Source organism: Artibeus jamaicensis, unplaced genomic scaffold, assembly GCF_021234435.1.
Source record: "Artibeus jamaicensis isolate MK-2021 breed Jamaican fruit bat unplaced genomic scaffold, CSHL_Jam_final contig_3126, whole genome shotgun sequence".
Classification (NCBI taxonomy): Eukaryota; Metazoa; Chordata; class Mammalia; order Chiroptera; family Phyllostomidae; genus Artibeus; species Artibeus jamaicensis.
In genome coordinates, this window is record NW_026521723.1 from 17,143,900 (window position 1) to 17,163,890 (window position 19,991).

General features: G+C 39.0%; 1 protein-coding gene across 4 annotated transcripts in view; it reads right to left on the bottom strand.

Moving 5' to 3' along the window:
* The window catches only part of GSK3B (glycogen synthase kinase 3 beta), a 219,520-nt gene that overhangs the window by 37,221 nt on the left and 162,308 nt on the right, over window positions 1-19,991 (bottom strand). The window lies entirely within an intron of this gene.

Sequence of the window (19,991 nt, forward strand, 5' to 3'; positions counted from 1 at the left end):
CACTTACAATTACAGTATTTATGTTTTGATGTATTGGTTTCATTGAAAAAGGGATCCCAAAGTTATACGATACATACCTCATTAAGTAGAGCAGACTTTTGTGACATTTAACTTTTACCTGACTACCATGCTATACTACCTTACACAGACTTTTACAATAATAATAATAATAATAATAATAATAATAATGTTATATCAGGGTTGTAAAAAAAAGCACAATAAAAAATTCAAGTAAAAATCAATTGATTGCAATGATGGCATCTGAACTGATAATACCTTTTATTCATTTACTAAAGTACAGTTAAAACTTTTATTATCAATAAGTTAATCAGGAGAACCATACTCAAACATGGTCATCAATAATTCCAGTCAGTCACTGAATACTTAGTGATTGTCCCCTGTGTATAAGAAACTACACTATAATTATATGGAGGATACAAAACAATAAGGAATTTCCTATATAATGAACTTCATACTTCTATGTTGAAAAAACATAGCTACAAGATAAAAATATAATGAGCACTTTATCGCCTTCATTCAGTAGGCACTGAACAAAGGAAAGTATACCGATCTGGTTGCATAAAACATGATGGGAAGAAACATTAAATGCTAAAAATAAGAACTCTGAAGAAAAAGGACACCTATTACTCATCTTTATAACTCTAGGGCCTGGGACAAAACAAGTTTGTTGAAATAAAATATTAAGCCATTTACAGTTCAAGGAGAGTTGCATAGAAGGAGAGGAATATTAATGATACATACTTCATTTGTGGTGGCAACCAGTGAATAATCAGGGCAAAGTAAGAGATTCAAAATTTTTGTTGTTGTTGCTTCTCATTCTCTAAGCTTCATGAAAACTTTTAGGCTTTAATCAAAATCTTTAAAAGTGTTGCTCTTCAAAAGACACTCTTAAGAAAACAAAACTCAAGCTACAGACTGAGGGAAAAGATCTGTAAAACATATATTCTGCAAAGGACTTCTATCTAAAACATACAAAGGACTCATAATTTAAAAAAAAAGATGATCCAAGAGGATGGCAGCATAGGTGAAAACTGCACTCAATTCCTCCCAGGACCAAATCAAATTACAACTAAATTACAGAACAATCAACATGAATAACCACTAGCTGATTTCTTCCTTGGTAAAACCAAGGATTTACAGAAGAAACCACATAGAGACCAGCGGGAAGTTTGGAGTTGCAGAAAGTGCTGGTCCTGCTCCTATGGGGGGCAGCTGAGATTCTGAAGGGATATCTAAGTTGTGGGACTTCCATTTGGGAAGCATGGGGACTCAACCGCAATGGCGGGCTCCCCAGTGCACAATACCAGAGCTGGGAAGAGGCATTCACATAACATCTGGCTGAGAAAATCAGCCTGGATTCTGTCTGCCAGGGAGAGGTAGGACTCTGCTAGAGACACAGGTGCCCTCTTAAGGAGCCAACACAGAAAACCTCACTTGCAGCCACTCACCCTGGGCTCTGTCAGAAAGAGCAGACTAGAGTTGGGTGAGAAGTGATTGCTGTTTGTGGTTCTGGAGAGAGAAAAATAAAGGGACAGGTGCTAGGACCCCTAAGCTGAGTTACTCTCCCATACTGCACACCCCTCCATATAACATCAATCTGGGGGAATGCAATAGCCTCACCCTCTGGACTCTGTCACCCCATACTACAGAGCTTGAGCCCTGCTGAGGAGTCAAATGCCTGGAAGGTGGATAGAGGTCTGGGTAGACACAGGGGGTAGGTTTCAGTGACTGTGTTGTGTGCCTTTGGGGCAGAGGCCATTGCCCCCATTTTCTCAGGCACCTGACTGGTGCCTCTCCTACACAGGAGGATCCATTAGCCCCAGTCTCCCAACTCCCAGAAGCCTCAACCTCCCAATTCACATGGCACCACCCTGTTGAGGGCTGAGCAGAATCTGGGACAGACTGAGTTCTGTGCCTCTGGGTCAGGGACTACTCAACCCACCATCCCCCATGCCTGACTGGCACCTCCCCTTCACCAGAGATCTACTAGCCTCACCCTCCCAACTTTGGTGACCCCAACTGGCTGAGATCTGGCTCTGGGCAGAATCTGGGACAGACTAAGTTGTATGTCTGGCTCTAAGATGGGGGACATTTTCCCTTGTGTGCACAACCAGAAAAGAGCCCTCCCTTTACATAGCCAAATCATGGTCTGTTTGGTCCTGATACACACTGCTGGCCTCTCCTTGATGAACCCGAGTCCTGCCCCACCACAAAGATGTATGAGCAACCAGCAGGTGACAGCTAGACTTGGTTTACCCCTGGGACATTTGCTAACTGGCTTCAAACCCAGCAAGGGCACCAAGACTGAACCTGTGTATTGATTTGTTAAATACCGTTTGCCCCTACCTGGTAACTCACTGAGAACCTACTTCACTCAACTTGAGTACCACCAGAGGCTCAGTGACTGAGCCCACCAGGCAGAGCGAGGCAGAGGCAAATCTCAGGGTGTCTTGAGACTTTAGCTGACCCGCTACTGGGCCTACTGACGGTAAAAGTAGGTTTTGGTGTGCAGCTTGGTCTTTCCAATTCACACAGTAGCCCAGAAAAGGCAGCCCAAAACTGTGTACCAGTTTAAAGCTCCAAACAGGCTGCTCAGAGCCAGTCACAAGTAGTGTCAGACTGGTTTCACCAGAGTCCTTCCCAAGAGGCCCCAGGACCAAAATAACTAGTGGCCAGCTTCAGACATCATCAAAGAAGGATCTAATTAGCTTCACAAGTGACATATACAAAGGGAGATCTCAGCAGGCACCAGACCTGCGGAAGTGAATTCCACTTTGTGTGTGGTCAGCACCAGCACAGCAGCCTGTACACTGTGGTTGGTGTTGAACTTCAGCATCAGTCAGAGGGCTGACACCACACACAAATGGCCAACAAAAGTCAAGACTCAATCACAAAAAGAGAGCCCACATTCCCAGAGCACCCAGCATCACTGGGTCCCACTGGATACCTATTATATAAGGCCACCTTACTAACTGAGAGTCACAGCCCATCTACCTAATACAGAGAAACAAACACAAAAAGGGAGCCAAAATGGGGAGACAAAGAAACATGACCTAAATAAAAGAACAGAAGACATCTCCAGAAAAAGAGCTAAATGAAGTGGAGGCGAACAATTTATCATATACGGAGTTCAGAAAGATGGTTATAAGGATACCCAAAGAACTTAGTGACAACTACAAAGAACTTAGTGAGAACTACAACAGCATCAACAAGGATATAGGAGCCATAAAAAAAGAACTACTCAGAAATGAATAAAATAATGGAAATTAAGACTACATTAGAAGCAATAAATAGTAGGTTGGAAGAAGCAGAGTATCAAATCAGCAATGTAAAGGAAAGGTAGAACACAGAAACATGCAATCAAAGCAGCAAAAAGGAGAAAGATAAAATAAGCATAGTTTAAGGGACAACATGAAGAATAACAACATCCATATCATAGAGGTACCAAGAGAAGAGAGCAAAAAATCAAGAACTTATCTGAAGAAATGACTGAAGACTTCTGTAACCTGGTGAAGAAAAAAGACAACAAATACAGGAGGGGTGCAGACAGTTCCAAACAAGATGAACCCACACAATAACACAAGATACTTTGTAACTAAAATGTTAAAGGTTAAAGACAAATAGAGAATCTTAAAAAAAAAAAAAAAAGATTTTCTTTATTTTGGTGAGGGGGGGGTGGGGAGAAACACGATGTATAAGAGAAACAGCAATTGGTTACCTCTCTCATGTCCCCAACTGGGGATCTGGACTGCAACCCAGACATGCACCCTGGCAACCTTTTGGTCTGCAGGCCAGTGCTCAATCCACTGAGCCACACCAGCCAGGGCCAAAGAGAGAATCTTAAAAGCCGCAAGAGAAAGACAGCCTCCATAATACCGTCAGCTGATTTTTCAGTAGAAATATTTCAGGTCAGTAGGGACTGGCGTGAAATAGTCAAGGTGAAGAGAAGCAAACTTAAACCAAGACTACTTTACCCAGCAAGGCTATCATTTAAAACCGAAAGAGAAATAAAGAGCTTCCAAGACAAAAAAACTAAAGGAGTTCGTTACCCCCAAACCAGTAGTACAAGATATGTTATTAAAGAGCTTGCTTTAAGAAGAAGACAGAAAAACATTGTTATATAGAAAAAATGGCAGTACCTACTATTAATTGCTTTAGGTGTAAATGGTTTAAGTGCTCCAATCAAAAGATACAGGGTAGCTGAATGGATAAGAAAAGAAGACACACATATATGTGGGCTGTCCAGAAAGTGTCCAGCCATGTAATATAAAAAAATAGAAAAAAAATAGAGACATTTATTGAAGAAAATACAAGACTCAAGAAACATTGTACATAGGACAATGACACCTCAATCCTTTTCAAAGTAGGCACTTGGGACCTCACACAGTTCTCCCAATCACCATCAGCTGTCCTGTAGTATTTTCCCAAGTCTTATCAAGTCTGAAATCTCCTCACTTTCAAAGGTGACTTTGAAAAGGCACCAAATCTGGGCTATAGGGGGCCCGAGTCACCTGGGTGATTTGATGTTTCACCAAAAAACTCTGCGTAAGACATGATGCACAAGTGGGCATGTTGTTGTGATTAAGCTGCCAACTGCCTATTGCCTATAGCTGCAGCCTTCTGAATCATCTGAATAGCTTCTGCAGAGGAATATCCAAGCTTAATGCTAAATTTGATGCAGATTTATTGCTCTACTCACTCAGACATTGTGAATGTGATGGCCACACAGTGCACATGCTCACTCAATGGCATCCACTGCCCCACTGACTAGTACAGTGAAGTTGTCATTGTTCACACATCCACATTCCAGTCCACTCTCTTTGGCTGCTGGGTTACACTGATGTCACGCAAATCATTTTCACTATATTAACAATGGCTGGACTTTTCCTGGAAAGACCTTGTATATTATCTACAAGAGACCCAACTCAGAATAAAAACTACACACGGACTAAAAGTAAAGGGATGGAAAAACATATTTCTTGCAAATGGAAATACAAAAAAAGCTGGGGTAGCAAAATTTATATCAGACAAAACAGAATTTAAAACCAAGGGTATACTAAGAGACAGAGGAGGAAACAACATAATGATAAAGGGAACACTTCAACAAGAGGATATAAACTTTGTAAACATTTATGCACCTAAGGTAGGAGCACCTAAATATGTAAAACAAATACTGAAGGGCATGAAGGGAGAGATGAACAGGAACACAGCTATAGTAGGGGATTTCAATACTGACATCAATGGATAGATCTTCCAGACAGAAAACCAACAAGGAAATAGTGGCCTTAAGTTCCATACTAGATTAGAGAGATACAATCAGAGCATTTCACCCCAAAGCAGCAAAATATACATTATTTTCAAGTACACATGAAACATTTTCTAAGATAGACCACATGTCAGGACACAAAACAAGAATCAGTAAATTTATGAAAATTGAATTTATATCAAGCATCTTCTCTGACTACAATGCTATGGAACTAGAAATCAATCACAAGAAAAAAACTGAAAAACACACAAAAACATGGAACATAAATAACATGTTACTAACAATAAGTGGGTTGATAATGAGATCAAGGAAGCAATCAAAAGATAACATGAAGCAAATGAACACAACAACCCAGAATCAATGGGACACAGCAAAAGCAGTCAGACAAAAATTCACAGCATAACTGGCCTATCTCAAGAAACAGGAAAAACGTCAAATAACCCAACTTTGTATTTAAATAAACTCCAAAAGAAGAACAAAGGCCAAAGTGAATTAAAAGAAAAAATAATGCTGGAAGATAAATGATCAAAAAAGTTAATTCTTCACAAGGTATTAGTTTCCATATATTATTATTTTTTCTAAATATCAAGTTATAATTTTATTGAATTGATTAGGGTAACAATAATTAATAACATTATATAAATTTCAGGTATAAAATTCTATAATACAGCAACTGCATATCATATATGTGTCTACTCCAAGTAAGTCTCCTCCCATCACTATTTATCTTCCCTCCCATTACCCTCTTCTCCCTCCCCCCATCTCCTTTCCCTGTGGTAATCATCATACTGTGGTCGATGTCTCTGAGTTTTTGTTTTTGCTTAATCCCTTCACTTTTTCAACCAGTCCTTACAAACATCTTCCCTTCTGACAGTTGTCAGTCAGCTATGTCTCTATAAATGTTTCTATTTTGTTAGTTTATTTTGTTCATGAGATTGCACATATAAATGGAATCATATGGTACTTGTCTTTCTCTGATTGGTTTATTTCACTCAGCATAATACTCTCCAGGTCCATCCATGCTATGACAAAAGGTAATATTTCTTTCTCTTTTACAGCTAAGTAGTATTCCATTGTATAAATATAACCAGGTTTTTTTTATCCACCCATCAAATCTTGGCTATTGTAAATAGCATTGTAATGAACAAAGGGGTTTGCATATTATTTCAAATTAGTGTTCCAGGTTTCTCTGAATAAATTTCTAGAACTGGAACCACTGGGTTGTAAGGCAGCTTCATTTTTAACTTTTTGAGGTAACTCCATGCTGCTTTCCACAGTGGCCACACCACTGTTGTCTTAGTTTCCTTTTCTGATAGTTTATTATTGGTGTACAAAAATTCATCTGATTTCTGGATATTTTGTATCCTGCTATTTCACTGAATACATTGATCAGATCTAGCAGTTTTTTTGGTGGAATCTGTAGGATTCTCTATATAAATACCATGTCATGTCATCTGCAAACAATGGCAGTTTCATTTCTTCCTTTTCAATTTGGATGCCTTTTATTTCTACTACTTGTCTGATGCTGTGGCTAGGACTCCCAGTACTATGTTAAGTACAAATGGTAAAAATGGACATCCCTGTCTTGTTCCTGATCGTAAGAGAAATATTTTAAATTTTTGATTTCTAAGTAAGATGGTGGTTCTGGATTTGTCATATATGCCCTTTACTTACACTGAGGTATGTTTACTCTATTCCCACTTTGTCAAGAGCTTTTAATAATAAATGGGAGCGCTATGATTATCATCTAAGCATTTTTACACACTTAGAACCATCTTTTAATATACACCAGTGCATACATGTGGAAAATCTTCTTATCACAATAGGAAATAACCAACTTCGATGAATAATGACATAAACATGACAAGAAGAAACTAAAACCACATCCATCCAGACTGTTGTGAGATGTGGAGACATGGAATGGGATGGTCCCATACCCACATGTGGTAGATAAAAATTTGGGCTGGATGTCTTGGGAGTGAGGGGTCCCAGCCCAACACCAGGCCCTCCAGCCCAGGGTTCCAGGGTCAGAAAGCCCCTATAACTTCTGGTTGTACAAACAAGTGGAGACTGAGTTGGTATAAGAAACTCCTGGATTCCCAAGCAGTTCCTCTTAAAGGGCCCACACAAACCCACAGACTTATTCCTTCTGAGCTAGAGCACTGGCATAGCAGCTTGAAAGACACTGGGCCCTGTAGAACACATACTACATTAGTGTCCGGCATCAGGGTAAAAGCTGTGGGGACAGCCTTCTCTAGGACAAAAAGATGACCACAGGTCAACCTGGCTCACACAGTTTGCCCTACACTGGTGATTACCTGACCATCTGCCCCACCCAATTTATAGCCCCACCCAATTTATAGCCCCAAGCTGGTAACAATAGCTTTCCCACAGTGGTTTATCTTGGCTCATGCTTCACACCTTTCCAAATCCTCCCAAACAAGCAATAGCTGGCCTCAAGAAGGCCCCCCCAAGCTCCTGTACCTCTTGCTAATTGGCCCTAGGCCCAGCAATAGCATCAGCCAGCCTTGGATTACAGCTTGGATTCACCTGGGAACCTCCAAAACCATCACAAGTAGCAGCCACCTCAGATTGCTTTGTAGCTAATGCTGGGTGGCCCCAGGCAGAATACAGGTAGTGGCTGACCTTGGAATGTACCATCCAAGGAAATCCCAGAGCCTGTACACTCAGTGTAGGGCTACAGACCACTTTGGAGCACCACCACCCTGCACCAGCACAGCAGATCCTCCCCAGAGGGCGGAGGTGGGTGGTAAGTGTTCATAGCCAGTCACTGGAGCTGACTGGCCTAGGTAAATCCCTCCCATTGACCTGCCAACAGCAACCACAGCTCAACTATCAGAGGGGGGGTGTGTGTACTCAGCCCATACAAAGCGTATACCTTGAGTACCTAGCCTGGGTGATAGGGGTGGCTGTGCCACTGGGCTCTGTAGGACACATACTACATTAGGCCACACTATCAAGACTGGGAGTCATGGCAGCTCCACTTAATACACAGAAACAAACACAGGGACGCTGCCAGTATGAGAAGACAAAGAAACAGAAACACAGCCCAACTGAAAGAACAGATCAAAACTCCAGAAAAAGAACTAAACAAAAAGGAGGTAAGCAATCTATCAGATGCAGAGTTCAAAACACTGGTTATGAAAATGCTCAAGGCACTTAGTGAGTACCTCAATAACATAAAAAAAGATCCAGTCAGAAATGATGGATGCAATGATTGAAATAAAGAACACTTTACAAGGAATCAACAGTAGAGTGGGTGAAGCCAAGATCAAAGCAATAATGTGGAATATAAGGAAGCAAAAAGCAACTAACCGGAACAGTAAGAAGAAAAAAGATTCCAATAAAATGAGGATACTGTAAGGAGATTCTGGGACAACTTCAAGAGGTCCAACATTCATTTGCATCATAGGGGTGCCAAAAAAAGAAGATATCATGAAAGAAAACTTCTCTAATTTGGATAAGAAGCTAGACAAGCAAAGCCAGGAAGCCAAGAGTTCCAAACAAGATGGATGTAAACAGGCCCACAGACACATGATAATTAAAATGCCAAAGATTAAAGACAGAGAATCTTAAAAGCAGAAAAAAAGCACTGAGTTAATTACAGGGGAGTTCCCAGAAGACTGTTAGCTGATTTCTCAAAATAAATGTTGAAGTAAGAAACTGGCAAGAAATATTCGAAGTCATGAAAAGCAGAGACCTACAGCCAAGACTGTTCTACTCAGTGAAGATATCATTTACAATTGAAGGGCAGAGGGGAGAGGGGAGAGGGAAGGGAATTTAAGGGGGAAAAAGAGGAGGGATTTGGAGGAACAAATAGGAAGGACACAGGGTGGAGAACTAAGGGGGGTGGAAATGGGAGGGAGGTGGAGAGCACAGGGCGGGGGGGGGGGCTGGGATGGGAGAATTAGACAAAAAACTGTACTTGAAAAATAACTACATAAAATTAAAAATAAAGTAATTAAAAAAAAAAAAAGAACTTCCCAGACAAGAAGAAAATTAAGGAGTTCATCATTACCAAACCATTATGATATGAAATGTTAAGGGACCTATTTTAGACAAAGAAGAAGACTAACACTATGACCAATAAAATGGCAACAAATACACATCTATCAACAATTGAATCTAAAAAACAAACTAAACAAACAAGAAGAATAGAGACAGAATCGTGGATATAAAGAGGGTTTTGATAGTTGCCAGATGGGAGGGATGGTGTGGGGGAATGGATGATGAAGTGAGGGGATTAAGCAGTACAAATAGGTAGTTGCAGAGTACCATGGGGAAGTACAGTATAGGAAATGGAGTAGGCAAAGAATATATATGCATGACCCATGCGCATGGACAGATGGTGTGGGGATTGCATGAGGGAGTAGGGGTGCTGGATTGATGAGGTTAAGGTGGAATAATGGGACAACTGTAATAGTATAATCAATAAAATTTAATTGAAAAGAGTTTGTTGTTTATACTTCTAATAAATGGTTGGAGTTTAACTGTTCTTCATTTTTAAAACATGAGTATTTGTGCCTTAGAAGCTTAATCACTAAACAATAAATGAAATCATTTATCTATTCACTATCAATTATTTAGAAGCAATTTAAATAAATAAATAAACATGTCACCACAAAGTGGCTTAGAGATTTTTATTCCTTTGTTCTTGAATTAGTATGGCTATAAGTTGGGGAAGCTGAGATTCCAGTGTTATAGTTTGTTCTGTGTTTAATTTCTCTGGCTAAATATTCAACTACTGTGATCAGTTTCTGTACCCTTTGCCTTCTAATTTTTTAATCTTAAAACAAGTTTCTTCCTAGGCTGGGGAGTAGAGACAGAAATTACAGGGAGATCCCCTGGTTTAGTGCCCAGCCAACTTTTTCTGTAAAGTGCCAGGGAGTAATTACTCTAGGCTTTGTGGGATGCAGGGCCTTTTTATACTACCCAACTCTGCCACTGTAGCACAAAGCTGCCATGATCAAAATTTATTCACACAACAAAATAGGCAGCTGACTATGTGTGTTCCCTTGGGCCATAGTGGCAAACCTCTGACCTACTCCAAACCTTCTCAAACATCAGAAAAACAGGCTCAGAAGGAGTCTTTCAGGGATCAGAACTAATCAGAGGAATAGCTAGGATACACTGTTGAACCTTGGTTATTGAACTTAACTTATTTGAAGGTTTTCTGAGAAGAAAGTTATTCAAAAATCAAATAATTTTTTCCTATTAGAAATATAGTATCAACATGAAAGGCTTGTTGGGTAGATATCCAACTGAGACTTTTTTTTTCTGTGAACAACCTGGTCAAGAACTGAACTGTTTGAGACGGGAAACTTTGAGAAAAGGTTTGACTGTGAGATAAATCTTATTAGTGACCAACCAATTTTAGGGGATACTATCAAAGAATCTGTTTATTGGACTTAGTTGAAAGACAAACAATTCCAGTTTCTAATTTGGTAGTTGTGGAAAATATTGATGCTATTAAACATGGAGGAACAGAATTGGAAGACAAAATATCACCAGAGAAGTACATAGAGAGGGTTTCCGATAGTTGCCAGGTGGGAGGGGTGGTGTGGGGGAATGGATGATGAAGTGAGGGGATTAAGCAGTACAAATAGGTAGTTGCACAATACCACCAGGAAGTACAGTATAGGAAATGAAGTAGGCAAAGAATATATATGCCTCTAGAGAAGTTCTCCACCAAGTGGTGGATTTTGGGCATATCATTAAGATTAGAGCTTCAGGCTAGAAAAAACAACTTTGGTAGTTACAGATGTACAGGCACTAGGTGGCTGTGACAGTGTATAATGGGCAAAGCATGTGAAGGAGAAGAGGGCTAAAGATGGGGACCCATGGAAAATAAATATATAGAAAAAAGAAAATCGAAAAAGAAGGCTGAGACAGATGTCCAAGAAACTGGAATAAGTCCCACAGACAATGATTCTATGGAGGACAGGGAAGGGAGCACATAAAGGACAGAGAGGTGGGTATCTTATGACACAATGAGCACAAATAAAATAAAGCCCAAAAGGTGCCATAGAGACCTTCTTTCTAACAATGGTGAAATCAGTCATGAGAAAAACAAACAGACCCTAACCATCTGAAATGAGTAAGTGAAGATAGCATATATTAAGTTCTCCTTTCAAAAGGTACATTAGAGAGGAGGACAATGAGAAAAAATATTTATTGGGCATCCATTATGTAAAAGCTCTGTGCTATGCATACCAATATTCTTTTCTCATTTAAACAGTATAGACATTCTATTACCCAATTTTACATTTAAAAGAAACCTAGAATTGACTGAGAAAAACTGACTACTTAGAATTTGTCAGTGGTAAATATGGGATTCAAATGCATGTATAACAAATTCTCTAAAATGGTCTAGCCAATATTAGGGGCAGAAACAAAAATATTTTTAAAAATAGTTTTAAAAAATCACTTTCTTGAAATCCACTGATTATGCCATAAAATGAAACTTAAATCCTTTTGAGTTGTGCAGGATGTGTTACATATATGTAAGACCATGAAGTTATAATAAAAATTTTTTTTAAGTAAAATCCATGCTTAATCATGCTTAAGATTATTTGCAATACCAAACATACAAGTTTAGTGTTTTTGTCTGTCAGTGACTGTTTCACATGTGTACAATTTTGGTTGGAATGTAAATGGTGGGCAAGCACTATGAATGTGCATATTATAAGAAATGTTATTCCCCCCAAAAAATTAATAGCAAGGCCCAAGTTGAAGAAACTTTTGCTAGTGTATTGCTTTGGGTATTCATATGATCTATCAGGGAGCTCTGACTGCTTTCAGGTGGTAAAATGTAAACAAAAGCCTTATATAAAGTAGTGCAATTCTGTACAACTTTGCGTCAGCAGGTCAATAAATTAAGAATGACATGTAAGATGTTCATTATCAAAAAAAAAAGAAAAGACGACAGAACTTCTGGTCAAGAAGGAGACATAGGTGGATATACTGTGCCACCTCTCATAACCAAAAGGACAACAAATTTAAAAACAAAACAACTAGAAGTGCAAGAAAATCGAACTGTAAGGAAGTCCGACAACCAAGGAGTTAAAGAAGAAACATTAATCCAGACCCATAGGACACGTGGAAATGAGCAGCTGGGGTGGAGAGGACTTGTGTCAAGTTGGCGGTTGGAGGACCAGGGCCGGTGAGGCGGGAGGCTGGCAGTCCCACGTTTGTGTGTGTATAAACTGGGAGGAACAACTGGGGAGCCAAAAGACTATGCAACCCAGGGTTCCAGTGTGGGGAAATAAAGTCTCAAAGTCTCTGACTGAAAACTCCTGTGGGGATTGAGGCAGCAGGAAAAATTCCCAAACTCACAGGACAGTTCACTGAAGAGACCCACAAGGTCCGACAACACACACAAAACCACCCACCCAAGAATCAGCACCAGAAGGGCCCAATTTGATTGTGGGTAGCAGAGGAAGTAAGTGAAAACTGGCAGAGAGCAGAGGAGGCAGCATTGTTCCCTCTCAGACTCCTCCCCCAGAGAGAGCACCATAATGCAGCCAAGTGACCAGCTTAGGTACGGCCCCGCCCTAGTGAATACCTAAAGCTCCACCTCTTCCTATGTCACAGGTGTGCCAAGACAAAAAAAAAAAAAAAATTCCAAATGAGAGAATGGATGAAAGCTCCAGAAAAAAATTACAACTTAGTCATGAAGAGACAGCCAACCTATCACATGTAGAGTTCAAAACACTGGTAGTCAGGATGCCCACAGAAATGGTTGAGAATGGTCACAAAATGGAGGAAAAAGTGAAGGCTAAGCAAAGTGAAATAAAGGAAAATGTACAGGGAACCAACAGTGGTGGGAAGGAAACCGGGACTCAAACCAACAGTTTGGACCAGAAGGAAGAAATGAACATTCAATTGGAACAGAATGAAGAAACAATAATAATTTAAAAAAAAAATGAGGACAGGCTTAGGAACCTCTGAGACAACTTTAAAAGTTCCAACAAGGGTGCCAGAAGAGGAAGAACAAGACATTGAAAACTTATTTAACAAAATAACAAAAGAAAATTTCCCCAATCTGGAGAAGTAACTAAACTTCCAGGAAGTTCAGGAAGGTCAGAGAGTCCCAAAGAAGTTGGAGGCAAGGAAGCACACACTGAGGCACAGCATGATTACATTAGCCAAATTAAAGAGGAGAGAATCTTAAAAGCAGAAAAGAAAATAAGACCATTACTTACAAAGGAGTTCCCATAGTTATCTGATTTCTCAAAAGAAAACTTGCAGGAAAGAAGGAGCTACAAAGAAGCATTTGAAGTCATGAAAGGCAGGATTTACATCCAAGATTACTCTATCCAGCAAAGCTATCATTTGGAATGGAAGGGCAGATAAAGTGCTTCCCAGATACAGTCAAGTTCTAGGAGTTCATCATCACCAAGCCCTTATTATATGAAATGTTAAAGAGACTTATCTAAGAAAAAGAAGAAGATCAAAACTATGAACAGTAAAATGACAACAAACACAACTTTGAACAACTGAACCTAAAAAAAAACAAGAACAAAAAACAACTAAGCAAACAACTAGAACAGGAAAAGAATCACAAAAATGGAGATCACATGGAAGGTTCAGTGGGGTGGGGGAGGGTGGAGAATGGGGGAAAAGTACAAGGAGTAAGAAGCATAAACGGTCGGTACAAAATAGGGGGAGGTTAAGGATAGTATAGGAAATGGAGAAGCCAAAGAACTTGTATATGTATGATCCAGGGACATGAACTAAGGGTGGGGGAGGGTGCAGGGAGGAGGGTAATAAAGGGGAAAGAAAAACGGGACAGCTGTAATAGCATAATCAATAAACACACACACTTCATTCATTCATTCATTCATTCATTCATTCATTCAAAAAAAGACTACCATGGACTTCTGCTTCCAGGTGTTATGAAGTAACTGATACTAGAATTGCCCTCCAGGTATAAACAACTAGAAAAGAGACGTATGAAATACTCTTTAAAGAAGGGAAATATAATTCAGAAACAAGAGGGAAAAAATCAATAGACACAGATCTCAAAATGATAAAAGGTGACAGAATTAGAGAATAAGGACTTTAAAACACTGATAATGAGAAACAGAACATAAGAAAATAAACCAAATAGTAATTGTGCAGTTGAAATATACTATATGTGAAATGCAAACTTCACCAAATGTATAATAGCAGACAGGCATCACAGAAGACAATTAATGAACTTAAAAAAAAATAAAACATCTGGAGCACCAGAATTGAGAAAGAAATCCAAATAACATCTGGCTGTGAAAAGCAGCTGATTTTCTGTCTGCCAGTGAGATACAGCTACAGAGACAGTGAGCCTCTAAAAGGGCCAGCCAACACACAAAATTTAGCTTGTAGTCACTCACCCTGGACTCCTGTAAAGGGAGGGTAAAGTGGGTAAGACTGGTGAGAGAAGAGTCTGGGGTTGGTGGCTATGGGGAAAGAGCTGAAGAGTCAGCCACCAGGATTTCTGTGCTCAGTCATTCCTCATACTGCAGAAACCATCCTTCGATTGCACAACACGCCCCACCACATTGCATCAGCTTGGAGGGAAGCAACAGCCCCTCTGCAGGAATTCTTCTTGCCCCATGTCTGGAGTTTAAGCTTGGCTGATGAGGTGTATATCTTAAGGCACATTCACTGATTAAGAGTAACAGAAAGTCTGCAGGTTGGGGCAGATCTCTGGGAGCTTTAAGACACTACCTTACTCTCCACCAGGCTTAGTGCTGTAAAAGCCACAAGACCAAAGCCAGCCTTGGTTATTACTACATACCCAGGACAAGTAGAGGAAGCCACAAGCTGTGGATTGCTGACAGATCCAAACAAGTTGCCCAGAACCAGACTCAATCAGCATCTGACAGAAGTTTGAACCAGTGTTTGCAGATCTACCTAATATAAACAAACACAAAGAGGCAACCAAAATGGGAAGACAAAGAAAGAGGCCCCAAATAAAAGAACAAAAAAATCTCCACAAGAAGAGCTAAATGAAATGGAGGTAAGCTATTTATCTGATATAGTTTACCGTAATGATTATAAGGATGCTCAACAGCATGAAAAAGTCATAGAAACCATTAAAAGTTGTCAGAAATAAACAATATCTGAAATAAATAATACACTGGGACGAATAAACAGTAGTTTAGATGAGGCAGAGGAACAAGTCAGTAATTTGGAAGACATAGTAGAAAATAACAACTAGGCAGAGCAGCAAAAAGGAAAAAAAAACTTTTTAATATGAGGAGAATTTAAGGGACCTTTAGGACAAAATGAAGTGTAACAACATCCACATCATGGAGATACCAGAAGAAAGTGAACAAAGGATCAAAAACATATTTAAAGAAATAATGACTGAAACTTCCCTAACCTGGTGAAGGAAAAGATACACAAGTACAGGAAGTGCAGAGCGTCCCGAACAGGATGGACCCAAAGAGGACCACCGTAAGACATCATACTTAATTAATAGCAATGCTTAAACCCAAAGAGGGAATCATAAAAGCCACACGAAAAAAGCTGTCTGTTATGCACAAGGGAGCCATAAGACTGTTATCTGATTTCTCAACAGAAGCATTTCAAGACACAAGGGATTAGCACGAAATATACAAGGTGATGAAACCCAACCCCTAAAAGGAAGGCTACTTTACCCAGCAAGACTATCATTTAAAATTGAGAGGAAATAAAAGCTTCCCAAACAGGAAAAAGCTAAGAGAGTTTGTTACTACCAAATAGTATTGCAACAGGTATTAATGAAGAAGGAGGGGTGGGGGAGAAGGAGAAGAGGAAGGGGGCCAGTGGGGGAGGAGAAGAAATTTAAATGCTGTAGTCAAAAGATATAGGGTAGCTGATAGGATAAGGAAATAAGACCCATACATATGCTCTCTCCAAGAGATCCACCTCAGAATGAAAGATTCACATGTAGTAAAAGTAAAGGGAAGAAAAAAGATAGTTCATACAAATGGAAAGAAAAAACCTGGGGTAGCAATACTTATATCTAACAAAATACACTTTAAAACCAAAGATACAGTGTAAGAAGAAGGACAAAATCATTGTTCCCTTTAAGGATAAAGGGAACAATCCAACATGAGGATATAAACTTTGTAAACACTTATACACCTACATATGTAAAGCAAATATTCATGGACATAAAGGGAGAGACTGACATAAACCCAGTCATAGTAGAGGCTTTTAACACCCCATTGACTTCAATGGACAGACCTTCCAAACAGAAAATCAACAAGAGGATGACAGCCTTAAATGACACATTATATCAAATGGATTTAATTGCCATCTCCAGAGCATTTCACACCCAAACCATCAGAATATACATTCTTTTCAAGTGTACATGGAACATTTTCTAGGACAGATCACTTATAGTCACAAAATGAGTCTAAAGTGAATTTAAGAAGGTTGAAATCCTATCAAGCCTCTTCTTTGACCATAACACTATGAAACTAGAAATCAATCACAAGAAGAAAACTGAAAAAATATACAAAGATATGGAAGCTGAATAAGATGTTATTGAGCAATGAATGGGTCAACAATGAGATCAAGAAAGAAATCACAGATACTCTGAAACAAATGAAAATGAGAACACAACAGCCCAAAATCTGTAGGGACACAGGAAAAGCAGTCCCAAGAGGGAAATATATAGCCTTTCAGGCCTATCTCAAGAAAAAAGAAAAACTCAAATAAACAATCTAACTTTACAGTTAACAGAACTTGAAAAAATAACAACAAAACAACAACAAACAAGCCCAAAGTGAGGAGATAATAAAAATAAAAGCAGAAATAAATAAAAGTCTAAAAAAAAGAAGCAATATAAAAGATCAATAAATCTAACAGATGGTTCTTTGAAAAGATAAGAACGACAAACCTTTACCCAGACTCAACAAGAAAAAGAGAGGACCCAAATAAATAAAATGATAAATGAAAGAGGAAAAATAACAACTGACACCAAAGAACTACAAAGGAATCTAAGGAAATATTATGAACAACTATATCCCAACAAATTGGACAACCTAAATGAAGTGGATAAATTCCTAGAAACAGACCATCTTCCAAAACTAAATCAGGAAGAATCAGAGAATCTGAATAGACAGATTACACCTAGTGAAATTGAAGCAGTAGACAATAAATTCCTACAAACAAAAACCCTGGACCTGATGGCTTCATGGGTGAATTTTATTAAACATTCTGAGAAGAACCAACACCTCTCCTTCTCAAACTACTTCACAAAATTCAAAAGGAGGGAAGGCTCCCAAACTCATTATATGAGGCCAGCATTATCCTAATTCCAAAACCACATGAAGACAATACAAAGAAAGAAAATAATAGACCAACATCCCTGATAAACATAGATGTTTGTTGATAATCCTCAACAAATTATTAGCAAACCAAATACAGCAATACATCAGAAACATCATACACCAAGAACAAGTGGGATTTATTCTAGGGATGCAAGGTTGGTACAACATTCACAAATCAAATGATGTGATTCACCACATAGTCAAAATGAAGAGTAAAAAACATATGATCATATCAATAGATGCAGAAAAAGCATTGATAAAATCCAGTACCCATTTATTATAACTCTCGGTAAAGTGGGAATAGAGGGAACATATCTAAACATCATAAAGGCCATACATGAATAACCCACTGTCAGGATCATACTGAACAGGTACAAACTACAAGACTTCCCCTTAAGATCAGGAACAAAACAGGGATGTCTGCTTTAACTTCTCTTATCGACATGCTTTAACTTCTCTTATCGACATTGTACTGGAAGTCGTAGCCAGAACAATCGGACAAGAAGAAGTAAAAAAAAAAGCTTTCAAATTGGAAAGGAAGATTAAAACCATTATTTTTCGCAGATGGTATGACGCAGTACATACAGAACCCTAAAGAGTCCACCAAGAAACTACTAGAACTGACAAGTGAATCCAGGAATTAGCAGAATACAATGTTAATATTCAGAAATAGGTTGCATTTTTATATGCCAAGAACAAACTATCAGAAAGCGAAATTAAGAAAACAATCCCATTCACAACTGCTTCAAAAAGAATAACATACCTAGAAATAAATTATCCAAGGATGGAAAAAACTTATACTCAGATAATTATAAGACACAAAGGAAAAAAACTGAAGAAGATACAAGAAGCGGAAGCACATACCATGTTTATGGATAGGGGAAGAATTAACATCATTAAAAAGGCCCTGGCTTGACTGCCAGTCAAAGGGCACATGCCTGGGTTGCAGGCTAGGTCTCCAGATGCAGGTGTGCGAGAGGCAACCACACACTGATGGTTTTTTCCTTCCTCTCTTTCCCCTTCCCTTACCCTTTCTCTAAAAATAAATAAATATATATTTTTAAAAGTCCATGCTACCCAAAGCAATCTATTCATTTAACATGCTCCTATCAAGATACCAATAATGTACTTCACAGAACTAGAACAAATAGATTTTATTTATTTTTAGAGAGGGGAAGAGAGGGAGAAAAAGAGAAACATCATGTTGGGAAGATACCTCAAATGGTTGCCTCTAACTGGGGATCTGGCCTGCAACCTAGGCGTATGCCCTGACTAGGAATGGGATCAGCGACCTACTGGTTCAAGCGACCTACTGGTTCGAATGAGACCAGCACTCAATCCACTGAGCTGTAACAGCCAGGATTAGAACAAGTATTTCAAAAACTGTAGGAACCACTAAAGACCCTAAATAGCAAGAGTGATCTTGAGAAAGAACAAAGTTGGAGAAGTCATGCTACCTACTATGAAACTATGCTATAAGGCCACAGTAATCAAAACAGCATGGTACTGGCATAAAAACAAACACATAGATCAATGGAACACAATCGACAGCCCAGAAAAAGACCTACGCCTTTATAGTCAATTAATATTCAAGAGAACAAGCAAGCACATTCTATTTAAAGATAGTCTAAATCTGACAGATAAGTGCAGAGAAGTGAAACTAGACGACCTTCTTATACCACACACAAGAATAAATTCGAAATGAATCCAAGACTTAAATGTTAGACTGAAAACCATAAAAATCACAGAAGAAAACAAAGGCGGTAAAATCTTTGATGCTGCTTGTAGCAATATTCTTTTATATATCTCCCTGGTATATCTCCCTGGGCAAGGGAAATAAAAAATAAACAGATGGTATTTCATCAAACTAAAAAGATTTTGTACAGAAAAGGAAACCATCAACAAAATAAAAAGACAACCAAATGAATAAGAGAACATATTCATCAGTGATATAACTGGTTGGGATTACCCCAAATTTGTAAAAACTTATAAAATAACCAGGGAAAGAAGGGAAAGGGTCGTTAAGGAACATGTATAAAGGACCCATGGACAAAGCCAAAGGGGGATAGGATTGAGGGTAGGGGGTGGGACATAGGGGTGGGTGGTGCAGGGGAAAGTAGTGGTGGGAGAATGGAGAAAACTCCATTTTGTTGTTGTATTGGAACAATAAAAAAATGATAAAGAAACAAAGGAATGAACAGCAAGTTCTGGCAAGGATGTGGAGAAAAGGGAATCCTTGTGCACTGTTGGTAGGAATGCAGACTGGTGCAGCCACTGTGGAAAGCAGTATGGAATTTCCTCAGGAAAATTTAAATGTTACTAACTTATGACCCAGTGATTCTGGGAATTTACCCCGAGACCCAAAACACTAATTCAAA